This window comes from Mirounga angustirostris, unplaced genomic scaffold (assembly GCF_029215605.1).
Source record: "Mirounga angustirostris isolate CCGP_5_RB_7025 unplaced genomic scaffold, mMirAng1.0.hap1 SCAF_1, whole genome shotgun sequence".
NCBI lineage: Eukaryota > Metazoa > Chordata > Mammalia > Carnivora > Phocidae > Mirounga > Mirounga angustirostris.
Genome location: NW_026991709.1, coordinates 199821493 through 199841194, shown reverse-complemented (window position 1 = coordinate 199841194; position 19702 = coordinate 199821493). Strand labels below are relative to the sequence as shown.

Sequence of the window (19702 nt, the reverse complement as noted above, 5' to 3'; positions counted from 1 at the left end):
CTCAGGTCATGATCTCAGGGTTGTGAGATCGAGCCCTGTGTTGGATTCCCCACTCAGCAGGGAGTCTGCTTGAGGTTCTCTCTCTCTCCCTCTCCCTCTGCCCCTCCCCGCCCAAATAAATATTTTTTAAAAAACTAGAAACATAAGGGGCTGGATGGCTCAGTCGGTTAAGCATCTACCTTTGGCTCAGGTCATGTTCCCGGGGTCCTGGAATCAGGCCCCGTGTCGGGTGCTCTGCTCAGTGTGAAGCCTGCTTCTCCCTCTCCCTCTGACCCTACCCCCTGCTCGTGCTCTTACTCGCTCTGTCTCTCTCAAATGAATAAATTTAAAATCTTAAAAAAAAAAAAGACTAGAAACATAAGTATACTGATAGACTCATATAGAGGGCCTAACATTAATTAAAGCCTATAAATAAAGAGGAAGAGAAAAATATTACACATTTTCTGCAGACAATGTGATCTAGAACACTTAAGAAAATCAACTGGTAAACTAGTAGCTCTCATAAAAATTTACTATCAATGTGGTTGGATATGAAATTAGCCTAATTTTTTAAGGTTTAGGAGTCCCATGATCATTCTCAAGTTAGGTGGTTTACTAAAATGATTCACAAGACTTACTAGCAGGTTTGGGGCGCCTGAGTGGCTCAGTCGTTAAGCGTCTGCCTTCAGCTCAGGTCATGATCCCAGGGTCCCAGGATCGAGCCCCACATCAGTCTCCCTGCTCCATGGGAAACCTGCTTCTCCCACTCCCCCCTGCTTGTGTTCCCTCTCTCACTGTGTCTCTCTCTGTCAAATAAATAAATCTATAAAAAAATAAAATTAATTAAAAAAAAAAAAAGACTTACTAGCCATTTATACTCGCAGCCAAGGCTTATTACAGCAAAAGATACAGAGTAAGAGCAACAGAACAAAAATATACATTGGGTGAAGTCCAGAGAAATCACACATAGGCTTCCAAGTCATTCCCCTCCTGGGACCACACAAGATACACTCTTTCTAGCAGCAAACTGGAAGGACAATGTTAAATGTCTGCCAAAAGAAGTTCACTCTGGTCCAAGGGTTTGAAGCTTTTATCAAAGGTTGGGGGCATGTAGGCAACTGTTCTGGCTACATGACCATCCATGGTAACTGAAACTCAGGACCCCAACAGCAAAATGAAGCACATCATCAATTGTGATCCTTGTGCAAAACAATCCTAATAAACTGGTACAGCATCATCCATTGCCCTGGGCATACAGAATGTTATCAGAAACATAAAGAGCATTCTGAAGGCCATATTCTCAGGGGTTGGCCAAGGGCTAACAGGGTTCTAGGGTTCCCAAAGACAGGCAACCATTAACTCTTGTCTTCACAAGAGTATTAACTGTATTAACTCTTTTCTTCACAAAAATTAACAGTATTAGCCAATTTTAAAATGTAAGAAAGAAAAAGAGAATCCCATCCATAATGGCAACAAAAGTTATAAACAATGAGAAATAAGTGCACCCTATATTAAGAAAACTTGAAAAGTAAAGTTTTAAGAAACAGGGAAATATATGTTGTACCTAGACAGAAAGACAACATTGACTTCTGATTCTGGGTAAAGAGGGACTAAACACACATCCTATTCCTCTACAAACAGTAGCTAAAAAAAATAAATAAACAAACAAAAAACCCTGCACATTATACATAAACCAAAATGACTCTGGAATCTTACTGGCTTGGGACCTTGGGATCACAAAATGACACAGTGATGAGATACCTGGGTTTTCTCTTTTTGTCTCCTATACCCAGACTGGGTGCTAGAGTAGCTGGCAACTGAGAAAGGCCAATAGGAATACATAAAAATGCTCCCCAAGCTGTCTCTAGCTAATGGCCCAAGAAATGTGCAACCTACCAAGAGAGAAATAGACAATACTTCCCTACCCTACCAAACATGGAACAAAGCCATGGTCTCTCTTTACTCCTGTCAGCAATACCTTGGGAATGGGGAGCCTAGAGTTCCGCTCTCTCCCAGCTGTAATGTGGGTGGTATCAGAGAAGACTGAGTGGGAACTTGGGATTTTTCATCCCTGCTTGGTAGTATTGAGGCCCCTTTATATTATCAATGGAGGCTACATGGGGATTCTGGACTTCTCCCCACCAACTGTTTAAAGGTACCCTTCCCTTTACCCTTCAGTATCAGAGGAGGCTGAGTGTGAAGATGGAACTTTCACCAACACCCAGCAATAATGAGGCCTCCCCTATTACAATATTGCAGGACCTAACAAGTCACCCCCACCTTCCCAACCAAGATGGTGTCAGGCATAGTGGGAGGCAAGATATCCAATTTCCATACAAAGGAACAAGGCACCAAGGTATCACTTCCCTCTGAGATGCCAAGAAGGTCAAATGGGAAGTCCAGAATTTCACCCTCATCTGGCAGAAAGGAGGTGGGTACCCCATTCCTCTCTAGGATGGTGTCAGAAAGAACCTGCTAAAATAGATTTATATAAGATCCAGAATCTCCTGTCTCTAAATGTCCAGGATACAATTTATTTTTTTAAGGATTTTATTTATTTGAGAGAGAGAGCACGAAAGCAAGCAGGGGGAGGAAGAAGGACAAGCAGACTCTGCACTGAGCATGGAGCCTGATGCGGCGCTTTGATCTCAGGACCCCAAGATCATGACCTGAGCTGAAATCAAGAGTCAGACACTTAACTGACTTGGCCACCCAGGCGCCCCTGTCCAGGATACAATTAAAAAAAAAAAAAAAAGTCACTCATCATACCAAGAACCGGAAAATTTCAACTTGAATGACAAAATATAATTTTAAAAATACTGACACCAAAATGAATCAGATGTCTGCATTATCTGACAAGGATTTTAAAACAACCATCATAAAACTGCTTCATCAAACATTTATGAACCCATTTGAAACAAATACATTTGAAAAGTCTCAGCAAAGAGGGGCACCTGGGTGGCTCAGTTAGTTGAGCGGCTGCCTTCGGCTCAAGTCATGATCCCAGAGTCCTGGGATTGAGCCCCACATCGGGCTCCCTGCTCGGCAGGAAGCCTGCATCTCCCTCTCCCTCTGCTACTGCCCCTGCTTTGTGCTCTCTCTCTCTCAAATAAGTAAGTAAAATCTTAAAAAAAAAAAAAAAAAAAAGTCTCAGGGGCACCTGGGTGGCTCAGTTGGTAAGGCTCAGTCTGCCTTCAGCTCAGGTCATGATCACAGGGTCCTGGGATCGAGCCCTGCACCAGGCTCCCTACTCCACGGGAAGCCTGCTTCTCCCTCTCCCACTCCCCCTGCTTGTGTTCCCTCTCTTGCTGTGTCTCTCTCTGTCAAATAAACAAATAAAATCTTAAAAAAAAAAAAAAGTCTCAGCAAAGAAATAGAATATAAAGTAGAACTAAATGGAAATGTTCAGTTCAGTGGGTGAGCTCAACATCTGAATGGAGAAGACAGAGGAAAGGAACTTGAAGATAAGACAAAGCTACCCAATCTAAACCACAAAGAGAAAATAAACTGGAAAAAAAAAAAAATGAACTGGTCCTCAGGAACCAGTGGAACTATAACAAAAGATAAACATTTGTGAAATCAGAGTCCCAAAAGAAGAAAAAGAGGGTGGGGCAGAAAAAGTATTCAAAGAAATGATGACTGAAATTTTCCAAATTTGTCAAAATACATAAACCTTTGGCTTCAAGAAGCTGGACAAATCATCAACAGGTCAGATCCAAAGATATCACCCCAAGGTACATACATCATACTTAAACTTCTTAAATCTGAGGTGCCTGGGTGGCTCAGTCAGTTAAGCATCTGCCTTCGGCTCAGGTTGTGATCCCGGGGTCCTGGGATTGAGCCCCAAATCAGGTTCCCTGCTCAGCGGGGAGTCTGTTTCTCCCTCTCCCTTTGCCCCTCCCCCCACTCATGCTCACTCGCGCTCTCTCTCCCCCAAATAAATAAAATCTTTTTAAAAATAAATAAACTTCTTAAAACTAAAGACAAAATATCTTGAAAGCATTGACAGAGAAATAATACTTATATAGGGGAACTTTTTTTTTGAATGACATCAGATTTCTCATGAGAAACCATGGAGGTCAAAAGAAAGTGGCCTATTTTCCAAGTACTCAAGGAAAAGAACTGTCAACCCCAAATTCTACATCTAGTGAAATCATCCTTCAAGAATGAAGGGAAGCTACAGAAAACTTAGAAGAATTAAGAATTTGTCACCACAATGGGGCGCCTGGGTGGCTCAGATGGTTACGCGTCTGCCTTCGGCTCAGGTCATGATCCCAGCGTCCTGGGATCGAGCCCCACATTAGGCTCCCTGCTCAGCGGGGAGCCTGCTTCTCCCTCTCCCTCTGCCTCTCTCCCTCCTCATGCTCTCTCTCTCTCTGTATCCCTGTGTCTCAAATGAATAAATAAAATCTTTAAAAAAAAATAAAAAGAATTTGTCACCGCTAAACCTACTCTAAAAATTGCTAAAGAATGTTCTTAAAATATAAGGAAGATGGTAAAAGATGAAACAGAATATCAAGAAGAATTAAAGCACAATTGCAATTGTGGAAATGTTGGCAAATACCTTCCTTCTCTCAAGTTTTTAAAATTATGTTTGGGCGCCTGGGTGGCTCAGTTGGTTAAGCGACTGCCTTTGGCTCAGGTCATGATCCTGGAGTCCCTGGATCGAGTCCCGCATCGGGCTCCCTGCTCAGCGAGGAGCCTGCTTCTCCCTCTGACCCTCCCCCCTCTCATGCTCTCTCTCTCTCTCTCATTCTCTCTCAAATAAATAAATAAAATCTTTTTAAAAAAAATAAAAAAATAAATAAAATTATGTTTGACAGTTGAAGCAAAAAATATAACATTGTCTGATGTGGTTCTCAGTGTATATGGGAGAAACATTTAAGACAATTATAAATAGGGGAGGGTAAAATGACTTAAAGGGAGGTAAGGTTTTTATACTTCATTTGAACTAGTAAAATATTAAAACCAGTAGACTGTGATAAATAATGTATGTATAATGCAATATCTAGAGCAACTACCAAAAAAATCTACACGAAGAGACACCAAAAACACTATAGTTAAATCAAAATGGAATTCTTTTTTATTTATTTATTTTTTAATGCAGGGCTTGAACTCACAACCCTGAGATCAAGACCTGAGCTGAGATCAAGAGTCGAATGCTTTTAAAAAAAATTTTTTTAAGATCGTATTTATTTATTTATCAGAGAGACAGAAAGAGCACAAGTAGGCAGAGTGGCAGTCAGAGGCAGAGGGAGAAGCAGGCTCCCCGCTGAGCAAGGAGCCCAATGCCGGACATGATCCCAGGACCCTGGGATCATGACCTGAGCTGAAGACAGACCTTAACCAACTGAGCCACCCAGGTGCCCCACCAAAATGGAATTCTTAAAAAAAATCAATTAACTCACAGAAAGGCAAGAAAAAGAAAAAGAGAAATGGAAAAGAGAACGAATAAGCAAAAAAGAAAATGGCAGATTTAAGCTCCAGCATTTCAGTGATTACATTAAATATAAATTCTCTAAATATAGTAATTAAAAGACAGATTAGGAGAGTAAATTTATAAGAAGAAGAAAAAGATCAGTAACCCAGTTTTTAAAAATGTGCAAAGAAGTTGTATGGTGACAGATGGTAGCTACATTTGTGGTGAGCATAACATAACATACAGAGTTGTCAAATTGCTGTGTTGCATACCTGAAACTCATGTAACATTGTGTGTCACTTATACATCAATAAAAAAATTGGGCGCCTGGGTGGCTCAGTTGGTTAAGCGACTGCCTTCGGCTCAGGTCATGATCCTGGAGTCCCTGGATCGAGTCCCGCATCGGGCTCCCTGCTCGGCGGGGAGCCTGCTTCTGCCTCTGACCCTCCTCCCTCTCATGTGCTCTCTCTTTCTCATTCTCTCTGTCTCAAATAAATAAATAAAATCTTTAAAAATAAATAAATAAATAAAAAATAAAAATAAAAAAATTGCTAAGAGAATAATAAAATTTATATGCAGAATTTAAAAGCACAGGAAGAACCATGGTTTTAACTTTGTAACTGTAATGTATCAAATATTAATTTTAGAAACTAAATAAACTTTTTTTAAAGATTTTATTTTTAAGCAATCACCACACCCAACATGGGACTTGAACTCACGATGACAAGATCAAGAGTGATATGCTCCACTGACTGAGCCAGCCAGGCGCCCCTGGAAACTAAATAAACTTCCGAGTAATCTCTTCTGTGCAAAAATTAATTAATTAATTAATTAATTATTAAAAATAAAATGGGCAAAGGATCTGAGTAGACATTTCCCCAAAGAAGATATACAAATCCCTAATAGGCATATGAAGAAAATGCTCAACATCATTAGTCATTAGGGAAATGCAATAATGAAATAACTGATTTACATCTGCTAGGATGGCTAGAATTAAAAAGGCAGACTACAATAAGTGTTGACAAGGATGTGGAGAAATTGGAACTCTCATACATTGCCAGGAGGACTGTAAAATTGTGAAGCCACTTTGGAAAATAGTCTGGGCAGTTCCTCAAAATATTAAACATAGAGTTAATATATTACCCAGCAATTCCACCTGAGTATTAAAAACATGCATCTACACAAAACTTGCACATGAATATTCATAGAAGCATTACTTATAATAACTAAAGCTAGAAACATCTAAAATAAGTACATTAATTGATGACCGGATAAACAAAATATGTGATATCCATACAATGGGAATAGTATTTGGAATTTAAAAAGAATGAATCTGATAATATGCCACAACATAGATGAACCTTAAAATCATTGTTTTAAGTGAGGGAATCCCACCGCAGAAGATTACATATTATATGATCATATTCATGTGAAATGTGCAAATAGGCAAATCCTTAGAGACAGAACATAGAGTAGTGGTTGCCTATGGCTGACAGAGGTGGAGTGAAGAAATGGGGAGTGACTGGTAATAGACATGAGGCTTTTGGGGGGTGACAAATAAGTGTTCTCAGATTGCGATGGTCTGTGGATATACTAAAGTCCATTGAATTACATTCTTTAAATGGGTGATTTTTGTGTATGAATTATATTGTAATAAATCTTTTTATAGAAGAAGCCACAGGAAAAAAAGTCAATTGTATTTTTATATACTAGCAATGAACAATTGAATATTGAAATTTAAAAAAACAATATCATTAATAATAGGAACTACTTAGGGATAAACTTACAAAGGATATGAAAGATCTGTATACTGAAAACTATGAAATACTGCTGAGAAAAATTAAAACCTTATAAATGGAAAGATGGACCTCCTTTATGGTTAAAAGACTCAATATTGTTAAGGTGTCAATTCTCCCCAAACTTATCTATAGATTCAGTGCAATACCAATCAAAATCCCAGCAAGCTTTTTTGAAAACGTTGACTTACTGATTCTAAAATTCACATGGAAATTCAAAGAAACAGAACAGCCAAAATAACTCAGAAAAAGAAAAAAACAATGTTGGAAGGCTAATACTATGTAATCACAATAGTTATTATAAAGGTACAGTCATCAAAACAGTTTGGTTTTAACATAAAGCTAGGAACATATATATCAAAGAAATAGAAGAGAGTCCCAAAACAAACCTACACATGTATGGACAACTATTTTTAACGAAGGCATAAAGGCAATTTAGTGGAGAGAGGGTACACTTTTCAACAAGTGGTACTTGAACAACTGGGCTTCCCTATGCAAAAAAATAAACAAGCTTGGATCCGTATCTCACACCACATACAGCAATTAACTCTAAGTGAATCATAGACCTAAATGTGAAAGCTTAATTATAAAACTTTTAAAAGAAAATGGAAGAAACCCTTGTGACCTTCACTTAGGCAATAAAAGCACAACCCAGGGACGCCTGGGTGGCTCAGTTGGTTAAGCGTCTGCCTTCAGCTCAGGTCGTGATTTCAGGGTACTGGGATTGAGCCCCACATCAGGCTCCCTGCTCAGCGGGGAGTCTGCTTCTCCCTCTCCCTCTGTTCCTCCCCCTGCCCCCCTCATGCTCTCTCTTTCTCTCTCTCTCAAATAAATCTTTATTTTTTTTTTAAGATTTTATTTATTTACTTGACAGAGAGAAAGACAGTGAGAGAGGGAACATAAGCAGGGGGAGTGGGAGAGGGAGAAGCAGGCCTCCCGCCGAGCAGGGAGCCCGATGCGGGGCTCGATCCCAGGACCCTGGGATCATGACTTCAGCCGAAGACAGACGCTTAACGACTGAGCCACCCAGGCGCCCCACAAATAAATAAATCTTTAAAAAATAAGGAAATCGGGGTGCCTGGGTGGCTCAGTCGGTTAAGCGTCTGCCTTCGGCTCAGGTCATGATTCCAGGGTCCTGGGATCTAGCCCCGCATCGGGCTCCCTGCTCGGCGGGAAGCCTGCTTCTCCCTCTCCTACTCCCTCTGCTTGCGTTCCCTCTCTTGCTGTGTCTCTCTCTGTCAAATAAATAAAATCTTTAAAAAATAAGGAAATGGAAAGACAAAGCATAAACTAGGAGAAAATCTTTGTAAGGCGTATATATGATAGACTTGAATCCAGAATATGTAAAGAACTCTCAAAAATCAACAGTAAGAAAACAACACAATTTTAATCATTAAAAGATTTGAACAGGCACTTCATCAAAGAAGATATCCAGATGGTAAGTAAGAACATGAAAAATGTTCAACATCATGCAAATTAATTATGCAAATTAAAAATGGTACAAGAAACTACTACACAACTATTAGAATAGCTAAAGTTAAAGAGACTGACCATACCAAATATTGGCAAGGATATATTGTGCTTTCTTCTTGGTGATAGGAGGTACAGGATGCAATAATTTGTCTTTCATTCTGGAGCTGATATCCCAGACTACTAGACTCCTAAAAATTTTACTGAATGTGATGGATCCCTGAATCTTCATAAGATTCATCTCCCAGCCATTGTAGCACATGAGTCTCACCAAGGACTTTCCAGTGCTATCCATTTATTGGCTATTTTGTTCAATTAGCATGATGTCATCAATATGGTGGACCAATGTGATATTCTGACAGATGTCCAGATTGTTTAGATCTCTCCATTTTATAATTTGACAGAAGTCAAGAGAGTTAAGACAGCTCTGGACCAAACTATAAATGTACTGTTGTCCATTCCAAATAAATGTGAACTGTTTTTGAAATTAGAGATATGTTTAGTATTTATAAATGCTACCTTTGAACACTATTGTAATATGCACAGCTTTGGTCTGTTTAGTTCACATCATGTAACCCTAGCATATGACTGAACATAATTCAACCAAGTGCCTCATACTGTAGAAACAATTTTGTGTCTTTTTATCCCTCTGATACTCTAATTTCTGCCTCCCTATATAGTACTCACAACTATTTGTGTCTCAGAAAGAAAAATGATATGTATACTCCAAGGAAGTACAGTAATGTCCTACACTTTTTTTTTAATTGAGAAATTGGTCTGTCTGATAAATCGTGCTCAGATCTTACTGAAAAAGTAATTTTTATTGAGTTACACAAATTTTACCTTTTTTGTTTGTTTGTTTTATCTAATCCAAGCTATTTCGCCCCTACCATGAGAAACCCAAGCAAATCAAAATTAATCCCAAGCTTGGAGCAATAAATTAGTAGATTTCTACTTCTCTCTGTGAACATCTTTTATTTTTATTTTTTGGTTTGCCAGGTATAGTACCTGCCAGTAGAACTTTTCCAAAAAAGTGTTCTCTCACAGCAATCTATTGAATGCTTTCTATCTGCCAACTCCTGTGGGTAGAAATAGAGGATATGGAGATAAATGAGATCATCTCTGCCTTTGGGAAGCTCTCAAACTAACCAGGAAACACTTGTAAACAGTTAACATTTCCAGGCAGTGAACGTTAGCCCCAGTGAGTTTGTTAATAATTTTAGACCATACTTGAAGCCAAGAGGGTTGTTCTCTCATTTCCTACAGAGAACCAAAGCAGTAGTCAGCTTTATGTGCTAAGTTAGGAGCATCTGAATGTCTTAACATGGACTTTCAACAGTGGGGCAGCAGGTAGCCCAGGCAGGGGCTGAGATGCAGTATTGCCTAAAATCATTCTTAAACACATGCTCATGTGAGAATGTCTGGCTTACCTGGCATGTCTGGCCCACTAGGGTTTGTACTATGATGTAACATTACAGCCATTGGGAAAGAGCCTCCCACTCCCTTGGAATATGTTTTTCACAGCTTTTTCATTTAATTTTTTACAAATCCATGAAGAATGAGGACTCCATTGGCAATTTAGAGTTGAGCTCCTTGTTGCAGTGAGGGCTGATTTTTTTTTTCCTCAGAGGACACTTAACAACTCTTGGTCATCACAGCTGAATCCTGGCAAAGGATTTCAAAAACCTGAAAACAGCAGGATGCCTGGGTGGCTCAGTCAGTTAAGCAACTGCCTTTGGCTCAGGTCATGATCCCAGGGTCCTGGGATCCAGCCCCGCATCGGTCTCCCTGCTCAGCGGGGAGTCTGCTTCTCCCTCTGCCTGCCACTCCCCCTGCTTGTGCTCTCTCTCTCTCGCTGTGTCTCTCTCTCTCAAATAAATAAATAAAATATTTAAAATAAAATAAAATGTTGGGTAAGATGTAAAAATGGTTCGTGTCAAGCAGAGCAATCAAACTGTAACCTTTGGGATTATCTTTTCCACTGGATAATATTTAGCATATAACTTTAGAGTAATTGATAGTAAATAACAAAGGCACATTCGTTTAAGATAGGTAATTGAATAACTCTTGGATGAAACCATCATCCCCCTTAATTCCCTAGTGACATTGAAAGTACATGTCAACTATCTTTTTGCCCTTTTCCCAAGTAATTTTTCTTAACAACATCTTCATATATCTTCAGCCAGGGATCTGAGCCCTCTCTCAGCCACCCATCCATCCCAGCATGCCTTTATAAGTCCATCTTCCCTCTACACCTTTCCCATAGTCACCTACGTCAGAACTACCTCCCACCCTCCTATCAACCAAAGACCCTGTTGTTCATTGTCAGAGGTCAAGGTACCACTCCTCCCTGCCCCCCCTCAGAATTAGTGCGGTAATGAATTGAATCCCCCTTGACACTATTCCAAATTACTTAGTACCGATCTTCCTTGGCTGGTATAAAATAAAGAAAAAAGGTTTCATGGGATTTCACTATTTTATTTGCTTGGAACCTCTCTAGAGACAGCCTGATGAGAAACTAAGTCTTCAACTATTAGGCATTTGGTCCTATTAAATTGGATTTGACAGCTTGGGCACACCTACACAAAAGCTTTCAAATGAAATGTGCGTTTTGTTGCATGAGCCTAATTTAGAACTGACCCAAGGGGATATTTTGTATGATTGGTGGGAAATTTATGATATCATGTTGAAACTTAGCTTGACTAAATTTAGCTTTAACAATTTTGATGAAAAAAAATCACAAAACCTTGTTAACTAGACCAACAAAAAAAAAGGATATAAACTGTTAACTCTGGCAGTTGATAATGGGACAATCACATATCTACATGCAAAAGAATGAATCTGGTCTACCTCCTCACAAAATCAACTCAAAAGAACAAAAACTGTAAAACTCTTAGAAGAAAACATAAGGGTAAATCTTCATGACTATGGATGTGACAATGGTTTCTTAGATATGATACCAAAAGCACAAGTAACAAAAGAAAAAGCAGGTGAATTGGACTTCATCAAAATCAAAAACTTTTGTACTTTAAAGGACACCATGAAGAAAGGGAGCCCACATATGGGAGAAAACATTTGCAAATTATATATCTGACAAGGAACATGTATCAGACTGTAAAAAGAACTCTTAAACTCAATAATAAAAAATTAAATTAGCCATTAAAAATGGAAAAGGATGAGATAGATATTTCTCCAAATACATACAAATGGCAATAAGCCCATGAAAAGATGCTCAACATCATTAGTCATTGAGATGTAAATCAAAACCACAGTGAGATAGCACTTCACACCCACTGGGATGGCTATAATAAAAAAGATAATAACGAGTGTTGTTTAACATGTGGAGAAATTGGAACCCTTCAACACTGTTGGGGGAAGTTAAAATGGTACAGCCACTTTGAAAAACAGTTTACTCAAAAGTTAAACACAGAGCTACAGTATGACCCAGCAATTCCACTCCTAGGTATATACCTAAAAGAAATGAAAACATATGTCTACACAAAAACTTGTACTTGGTTCCTAACAGCACTATTCATAATAGCCCCAAAATGTAAACAACCCAGATATCCATCAGCTGATGAGTGGATTAAACAATTATGGTATGTCCATACAATGTACTATATAATTCAGCTATAAAAAGGAATGAAATGCTGACAAATGCTACAACATAGATTAACCTTGAAGACATAATGCTAAGTGAAAGAAGCCAGTCATATATTGTGTGATTCCATTTATTTGAAATGTCCCAAACAGGCAAATCTGTAGACGGAATACAGATTGGTGGTTGTCTATGGCTGGGAAGGTGGCATGAGGAAATGAAGAGTGACTGCTAATAGGTACAAGGTTTTTTAAGGGGTGACAAAATGTTCTAAAATTAGATTGTGGGGATGATTGCACAACACTGAATATACTAAAAATGGAGTTGATAGTTGTGACAGAGTTAAAATCCACAAAGCCTAACATACTTACTGTCTAGCCCTTTACAGAAAAGTTTGCCAATCACTCCCTTATACTAAGTTTTAGATTGGGAAGTGTGGGTCCTCCAGTTTTGTTCTTTTTGCAGATTGTTTTGGCTATCCTGGCTTCTTTGCATTTCCATATAAATTTTAGGATCAGCTTGTCAATTTTTGCAGAAAAACAAAGCAAAATCCTGCTGGATTTTGATAGTAATTGTGTTAAATTTGCAGGTCACATTAGGAGATCATTTTTAAATATTAATCTCAAATTGTCTCAGATTTAACTAGTGAGAGCCTCTCTGTCTTCTATGTCCTTATGATAAAAACCATATCATTCTTTCAGCACTTCCTTGTTGTCTGGCATAAATTATTCCAAGCTCATCTCATAACTTTTCTTGTCACAGCCAAGGAATTCTGGTTCTTTTCATGGAGAATGGTATTTAGAAGCCAAGATCTTGGTACTTGGTATTAGATCTGGTACATTGCTGTTGGAGGTCTTACTGCTCCAAGGCCCTCTCTGTGCCCAGAGCTAGGGAATATTTGCATGTGAATACATACATCTATACATACTGTATTAGTCTATATTATGTATATGTATGTATGGTAGGATTGGATTTTCCACCACCTCCATGACTAGCAGAGCCAGGCTGTCTTCTTTCCTCATGTACTAATTGGGAACCCAAGAGGTCAAGGAACACTCCCAAGATCACGCTATTAGTGATGGACACAGGCCAGGCTGAACACAGACCTCTCTACCCTCTGATGGGTTTGCTTGTTTCCTGTGATTCTACAGCAAACACAGGCCTGACTCCCAGTGGGAGGCTATCTTAGCTTGGCTTCCCTTGACAGACTCTGAGCTGCAGAGCATTTGTTCAGCAAACTTGTACAGCCAGTTTGTCAGAGACTGTACTCAGTAGACAAAACTGTAAGAGGATGAGGGAGGCAGAACTGGGCAAAGGGAGAAACTGACCCCCAGTGAGGTTGCAGATGGGGCCTCAGCTAATCCTACAAGCAGATCTGGAGCTGGGGAAGTCCCTCAGAGTTGACTCAAATTGTGAGCTGAGGAGCAGGCTTTTAAATTCTCCACATCTACCAGCCGTTGGCCACGAGCCTGGAAGGGGGAATAGCCTGCACAGGCAGTTCCCTATAGCTGGGGGCAATTACTGGTGAGGAGTGTAGCTGTGAACCGTCAGCTAATATTATGTCCAGCAGTGGAGGAGTGGGTGCATCAGCTCTGAAGAGGGAATGGAATAGAGCCCCCCAGAATCCACTAGAGCGAAAGAGGTCCAGCCTGCAGGCAGTGGGTCAGACAAGCGTCCAGCAGTGCACAGCGGGTGGAGCTCAAAGAGCAGAATTGGAACAGGCCAGAGCAGCTGACATTCTGGCTCTGGAGACAGACTGGGCACAAAGAGGCCACGCGGTGCAAGGAGGCTCTAAGCTAGAACTTTCACCTCTGGCCTGTGTGTTCAGGGGCTGGATGGTCTAAGTAAAAAAAAAAAAAAAAAAAAAAAAAATCACAGGGTCTCTGAGTTGCTTCCTAGTCCATCAACTTCAAGTGGCAGTTGTGATTTAGTGTTCAGCGTTCCTTCCTCCTTTCACAATTGATGCATTGACCTCATAAAAAAGCATAAGAATCATCAGAAAAATTCCGATTCTTACAATGGAGTCTTAGTCTGAGACTGGTTATGACCCTTGGATACTCCTACCAGCCACGTAATGATAGCCTAAAATTGTCCTGATGCTGCCCTGTGGTAGGCTCAGCCCCCAGGGAAAGCCTAGGAGGAGGTACTTTTCTGCTCCACTCTGGAGACTTTGGTGTTTGGGCCTGTGGGATTTGTGCCTGTTCTCCCCCTCCTACTGTTAGCCCCTGCCTGCAAAGCCCAGTCACCACCAGGCTTCCAGCATGATTACTGGGTGCTGCTCAGGCTTTCTAAATAGCTGCTCTAGAGAACCCAGGACCAGCTGCCCACTCTGGGATTTCTCCCCCAAACCCAGAACTCTTGGGTCCTTAATGCATGTTGTCCTCTCAAGTTCAACCCTGAGAAAAGTGTAGAAGTAGAGTCTTACCTCGGACTTCTTTTCTTCTTTTCCCTCTCTTCCAAAAAATCATAAGAAAGTAAAAGTCACCCATTACCCGACCATACAGAAATAGCTACTGATGATATTTGCATAATATTTTTATTTGTATGTGCATGTGTATTTGAAATGAAACACATTATATGTTTTATAATATTTTCATTCAATAGCATATTTGTTTACCTTATTTTTATTTTTTTAAAGATTTTATTTATTTATTTGACAGAGACACAGCAAGAGAGGGAACACAAGCAGGGGGAGTGGAAGAGGGAGAAGCAGGCCTCCCGCCGAGCAGGGAGCGCAACCCAGGACGCTGGGATCATGACCTGAGCCAAAGGCAGATGCCCAACGACTGAGCCACTCAGGCGCCCCTGTTTACCTTATTTTTAATGTGTACTCTTCCAGAGTATAAACGTACAACTCATTTAATCAATTCCCTCTTCATTTTGGGTGCTAACGGTTGTTCACTCTTAAACAATGGTACATATCTTTGCAGATAAATCTCTGTTCATCGCCATGATGTTTTCCTTAGTAAATTCCTAGAATTAGAATTTCTGAGTCAAGGGATAAATGAAAGTGATGCATGCTCATCATAAAAATCTAGACAACACAGTTTATATTGCTAACAGGTGTATATCCTTCCAGGCCTTTTTCTCTGCATGTTCATTCACATTTGTGCACATACGGACACACTTTTATAAAAAGTAAAATGGTTTCATACTATGCCTTTTGTTCCACAGCTTGCTCTTTTAAAAAAACGACAACACATCATGAACATCCTCTTAGTCGGCAACTGTAATTTTACCTCATTTTATGTAAGTTGCAAAGTATTCCAGAATAAAAGTGTACTATTTTTCATGAACCTTTCCCTTATGGACAGACACTTAGTTGTCTATAGCTTCTCTCTCATGGAAATCATGTGGCAGCAAATACTCTTGTTTGTATAAATTTGCACAGTTGTATGACTAACCTGGTAGGATAAATTTCTAGAAGTGAATTGCTGGGTCAAAGGGTGTTAGGAATGTACTGAAGTTCAGCCTCAGCCTTGGCATCCTACCAAAATCTGATATTTGAGTTTGGCTTTACCCAAATAGCAAAATGCCTACCTCATAATCACTGCTGACTTCCCTGACCTTGTTGCCAGTGATCACGTGATAGCCCTGGACATCAGCAAGTCCATCTAGTCAGCCGAGCTCCTCCTTCACGTGATAACCGTGGTAGGTAGAATAATGCCCCTCTCCCCAAAGATGTCTGCGTCCTAAATCCTAATCCGTGGAACCTGTGTAGATGTTAGATTACATGACAAAGGTGAATTAAGGTTGCAGACAGAACCAAGTTTGCTAATTGGCTGGTTTTATTTATTTTTTAAAGATTTTATTTATTTATTTGACAGTGAGACAGTGAGAGAGGGAACACAAGCAGGGGGAGAGGGAGAGGGAGAAGCAGGCTTCCTGCTGAGCAGGGAGCCCAATGCAGGGCTTGATCCCAGGACTCCGGGATCATGACCTGAGCAGAAGGCAGACACTTAACGACTGAGCCACCCAGGCACCCCTCAGCTGGTTTTATTTTATTTATTTTTTATTTTTTATTTTTAAGATTTTACTTATTTGTTTGACAGAGAGAGACACAGCGAGAGAGGGAACACAAGCAGGGGGAGTAGGAGAGGGAGAGCAGGCTTCCCGCGGAGCAGGGAGCCCGATGCGGGACTCGATCCCAGGACCCTAGGTCATGACCTGAGCGGAAGACAGACGCTTAACCAACTGAGCCACCCAGGCGCCCCCCGCCCCGCCTCCGCTGGTTTTAAATAAAGAAATTATCCTAGATTATCCAGATGGGGACAATGTAATAACAAGTCCTTAAAAGTGGAAGATGAAAAGGATAGTTAGAGGGAGACATGACAATGGAGGAATTTTCAGAGAGATGGCTTTGGAGATGGAAGGAAGGGGGGCTGTGAAAATGAATGAAGTGTAAACTTCCTTTAGAATGGAGTCGGGAGGCCAGCAGGGGGAGCTTTCATGCGGAGTCACTCGTTGTCAACTGCAGACCCAACAGGGAGAGATGCACTTTGCAAGTACCTACTACTAGAGTTGCTGCTTTACTACCCCAGCAGGGGAAGAAAGGCTTTCCTCCTCGGCTGGCAACAGCCCAGCCAATGAGAGAGTGGCACAGCCCAGCCAATAAGAGAGTGGCACAGTCCAGCCAATGAGAGAGTGGCAGAGTCCAGCCAATGAGAGTGGCACAGTCCAGCCAATGAGAGAGTGGCACAGTTCAGCCAATGAGAGTGGCACAGCCCAGCCAGTGAGAGAGTGGCACAGCCCAGCCAATAAGAGAGTGGCACAGTCCAGCCAATGAGAGAGTGGCACAGCCCAGCCAATGAGAGTGGCACAGCCCAGCCAGTGAGAGAGTGGCACAGCCCAGCCAATAAGAGAGTGGCACAGTCCAGCCAATGAGAGAGTGGCACAGCCCAGCCAATGAGAAGCCACTTTACTTTGGACTCCTACTTTAGTCCAGTGGACTTTCTGTTTCTAACAGCTTTCCCAACTTCCCTCTTTCCTCTATGGATAAAAGAGGGTTCCCCTCCTTTGTTCTGCAGGACGTGCTTAGGGTTTTGCTGGCAGCCTCCCTGTGCCAGATTGAAATTTTCTGCTCTTCTTAAACTCATTTTTGCTAGTAAAATAACTGGCAGTTTCATTTTTAAGGTTAACAGGGCCATAAGCCAAGGAATGTAGGCACCCTGTAGAATCTGGAAAAGGCAAGGAAATGGATTCTTACCTGTCATCTTGATTTTAGCCCCATGTCAGACTCCAAACTGTAAAATAATAAATTTGTATTGTTTCGAGCTACTAAATTTGTGGTAATTTATAACAGCAGCCATAGAAAACTAATACAGTTACAAGAGATTTCTGGGTCTAACAACAGAGTGAATCTGGCTAAGTAAGTATTTTGGGGATGGAAAATCATGGTAAAGACGATGAGTGTTTTTAGAGTTATACAAAGTTTTGTTCACGTCCTTCAGATATTTGTTCAGACAGTCCCTTCAGTGCAGCAGGCGGTAACAGAATTACTGGTCAAAGGCAGAGAGTGGGCTGCTTTCACCGTTTTTCTTCAGGCAAAGACACTACCTGACCTGTCACAGATTTGGGAACTGCCTTGTCATGCTTATACAAGTTGCTCAAGCAAGATGAAATGGTGGCCATTAGGTGCTGCTAAGTACAAGAAGACTTGCCACTATTTTTTAATAACAATACCAACATAGGACTTACTAGCAACCAGTGGTTGCATACAACAAAAGTAGTTTGCAGGGACCTGATAAAGAGAACTAAAACCAACTTAATTTCCTGTCTCTGGGTTAAAAAATACCAGGCATACTTTCCTGTCCTTATATTAAATAATACTGGGAACAAGCAAAAATAGCTTAGCTATTTGCTCCAAGAAATACTTGATCCCAGAAAACTATAAACTAACAAAAAGAGATTACTTACTGAAACTAGCATTTTACTCATCAAGGCTTGCTTAAAGATTGTTGCCCTACCGGGTGTCATATGGAAGTGCTGAATCACTAAATTCTACACCTAAAACTAATATATTACACTGTATGTTAATTAACTGGAATTTAAATTTAAAAAGATCGTTGCCTCGCTGTGCCTACCAATCCAAAATTGTTATAAACTCCGCCTAATCTCAATCAGTTTCCTGCCTTGCAAGACCCTCCTTAAAATCACCCACTTTAGGCCCTAACACCGTATAAATAGCCTCCTCTGAATTTCCCCTTCTGAGAAATTATTATGACTTTCTCAAGTTGGCATTCTTAATGCAACAAGTTTAATAAGTTTAGCTCTACTTGATAAGTAGCTTTTCAGGCAGTCTTTTGGAGAGTCTACACTCAATAGAAGTAACCTTGAGAGTGCTAGTATGTCTCCTCTGAAACCTGCTGTAGAGATTCTCCAAATGCCCACTCCAAGGAAGATGCTAAAATTGGTGTGTATGCAATGGAAGCTGACCACCACATGGATACTCAAGGACAATTTTGTTGCTTAAAAACAACTTACACAGCTCCACAGCCACAGTTTGAGGTCCAAGGTCAAAGGATGGTATAATGGGCAACTATTAGAAATAAAAAAATGTAAGCGGAAGTAGCAATGTTGCACCTAATATTCAGTATGGGACTTCTCCAAGTAAAGCAGAACTCTGAAGTTTCTGTGTTTGCTTCAAGGACATTGTATCCTCACCCTAACCTCGAGTACAGGAATTATAGAGGAGATAAATCTTTACCCAAATACTATTGGAGAGGAAGGAAACTTTAGTAACTTTGTGACATCACTGTCAACTGAACGCTTTACTGCAGAACCTATGGAAATAAATCTGGCTCCTCCACTCACCTTTGCTGAAAGCTGTGAAAAAAACAAAATTCGGGGGCGCCTGGGTGGCTCAGTCGTTAAGCGTCTGTCTTTGGCTCCGGTCATGGTCCCAGGGTCCTGGGATCGAGTCCCACATCGGGCTCTCTGCTCAGCGGGAAGCCTGCTTCTCCCTCTCCCACTCCCCCTGCTTGTGTTCCCTCTCTCGCTGCATCTCTCTGTCAAATAAATAAATAAAATCTTTAAAAAAAAATTCTGCTGAGTAAATTTGAATATCTCATTGGCTTTATTCATTGATTCATGAATCAGGCAGCAGCGCATTCAGCTAGTAGAAAGGAACTCCAAGGAGCTATGCAAAATGGAAGGCTTTTGTTGACAGAGGGGCTGGAAAGGAAGTTTATAACAAAGAGTGGATTGTCTCAGACAAGGTTTCTTTGGCAGGGTTGGTCCTCTCATGCAGATGGCCTCACTGGTGCTGACCAGGTAATCCCAGATGGACTGGTTAAAGGTCACATTCTGGGAGTGGCTGAAACTGCAATTCGGTCTTGGTTTGCTGTTGGGGGCAAGTGACTCCATCTGTGTCTGTTGTTCCTTTTTGAACAACGTGAATGTCTTTTTAGTATCTCGGAAGTACACATAGCAGTTGAGCAG

General features: G+C 40.7%; 1 long non-coding RNA gene across 13 annotated transcripts in view; it reads left to right on the top strand.

Annotated features, from left to right (window-relative positions):
- Positions 1-19702, top strand: part of LOC123833864 (uncharacterized) — a 65621-nt gene that overhangs the window by 15033 nt on the left and 30886 nt on the right. Inside the window, exons 4-5 of one of the 13 annotated variants that reach the window (XR_010413394.1) lie at positions 2239-2410; positions 4035-7998. The exons of 8 other annotated variants lie outside the window; for them this stretch is intronic. This is a non-coding gene — a long non-coding RNA (uncharacterized LOC123833864). Of the gene's footprint in view, positions 1-2238; positions 7999-12417; positions 14135-14922; positions 15385-15436; positions 17476-19702 lie in introns of those variants that run through there. 4 more of the 13 variants (XR_010413399.1, XR_010413388.1, XR_010413400.1 and 1 more) reach the window with 4 other exon arrangements.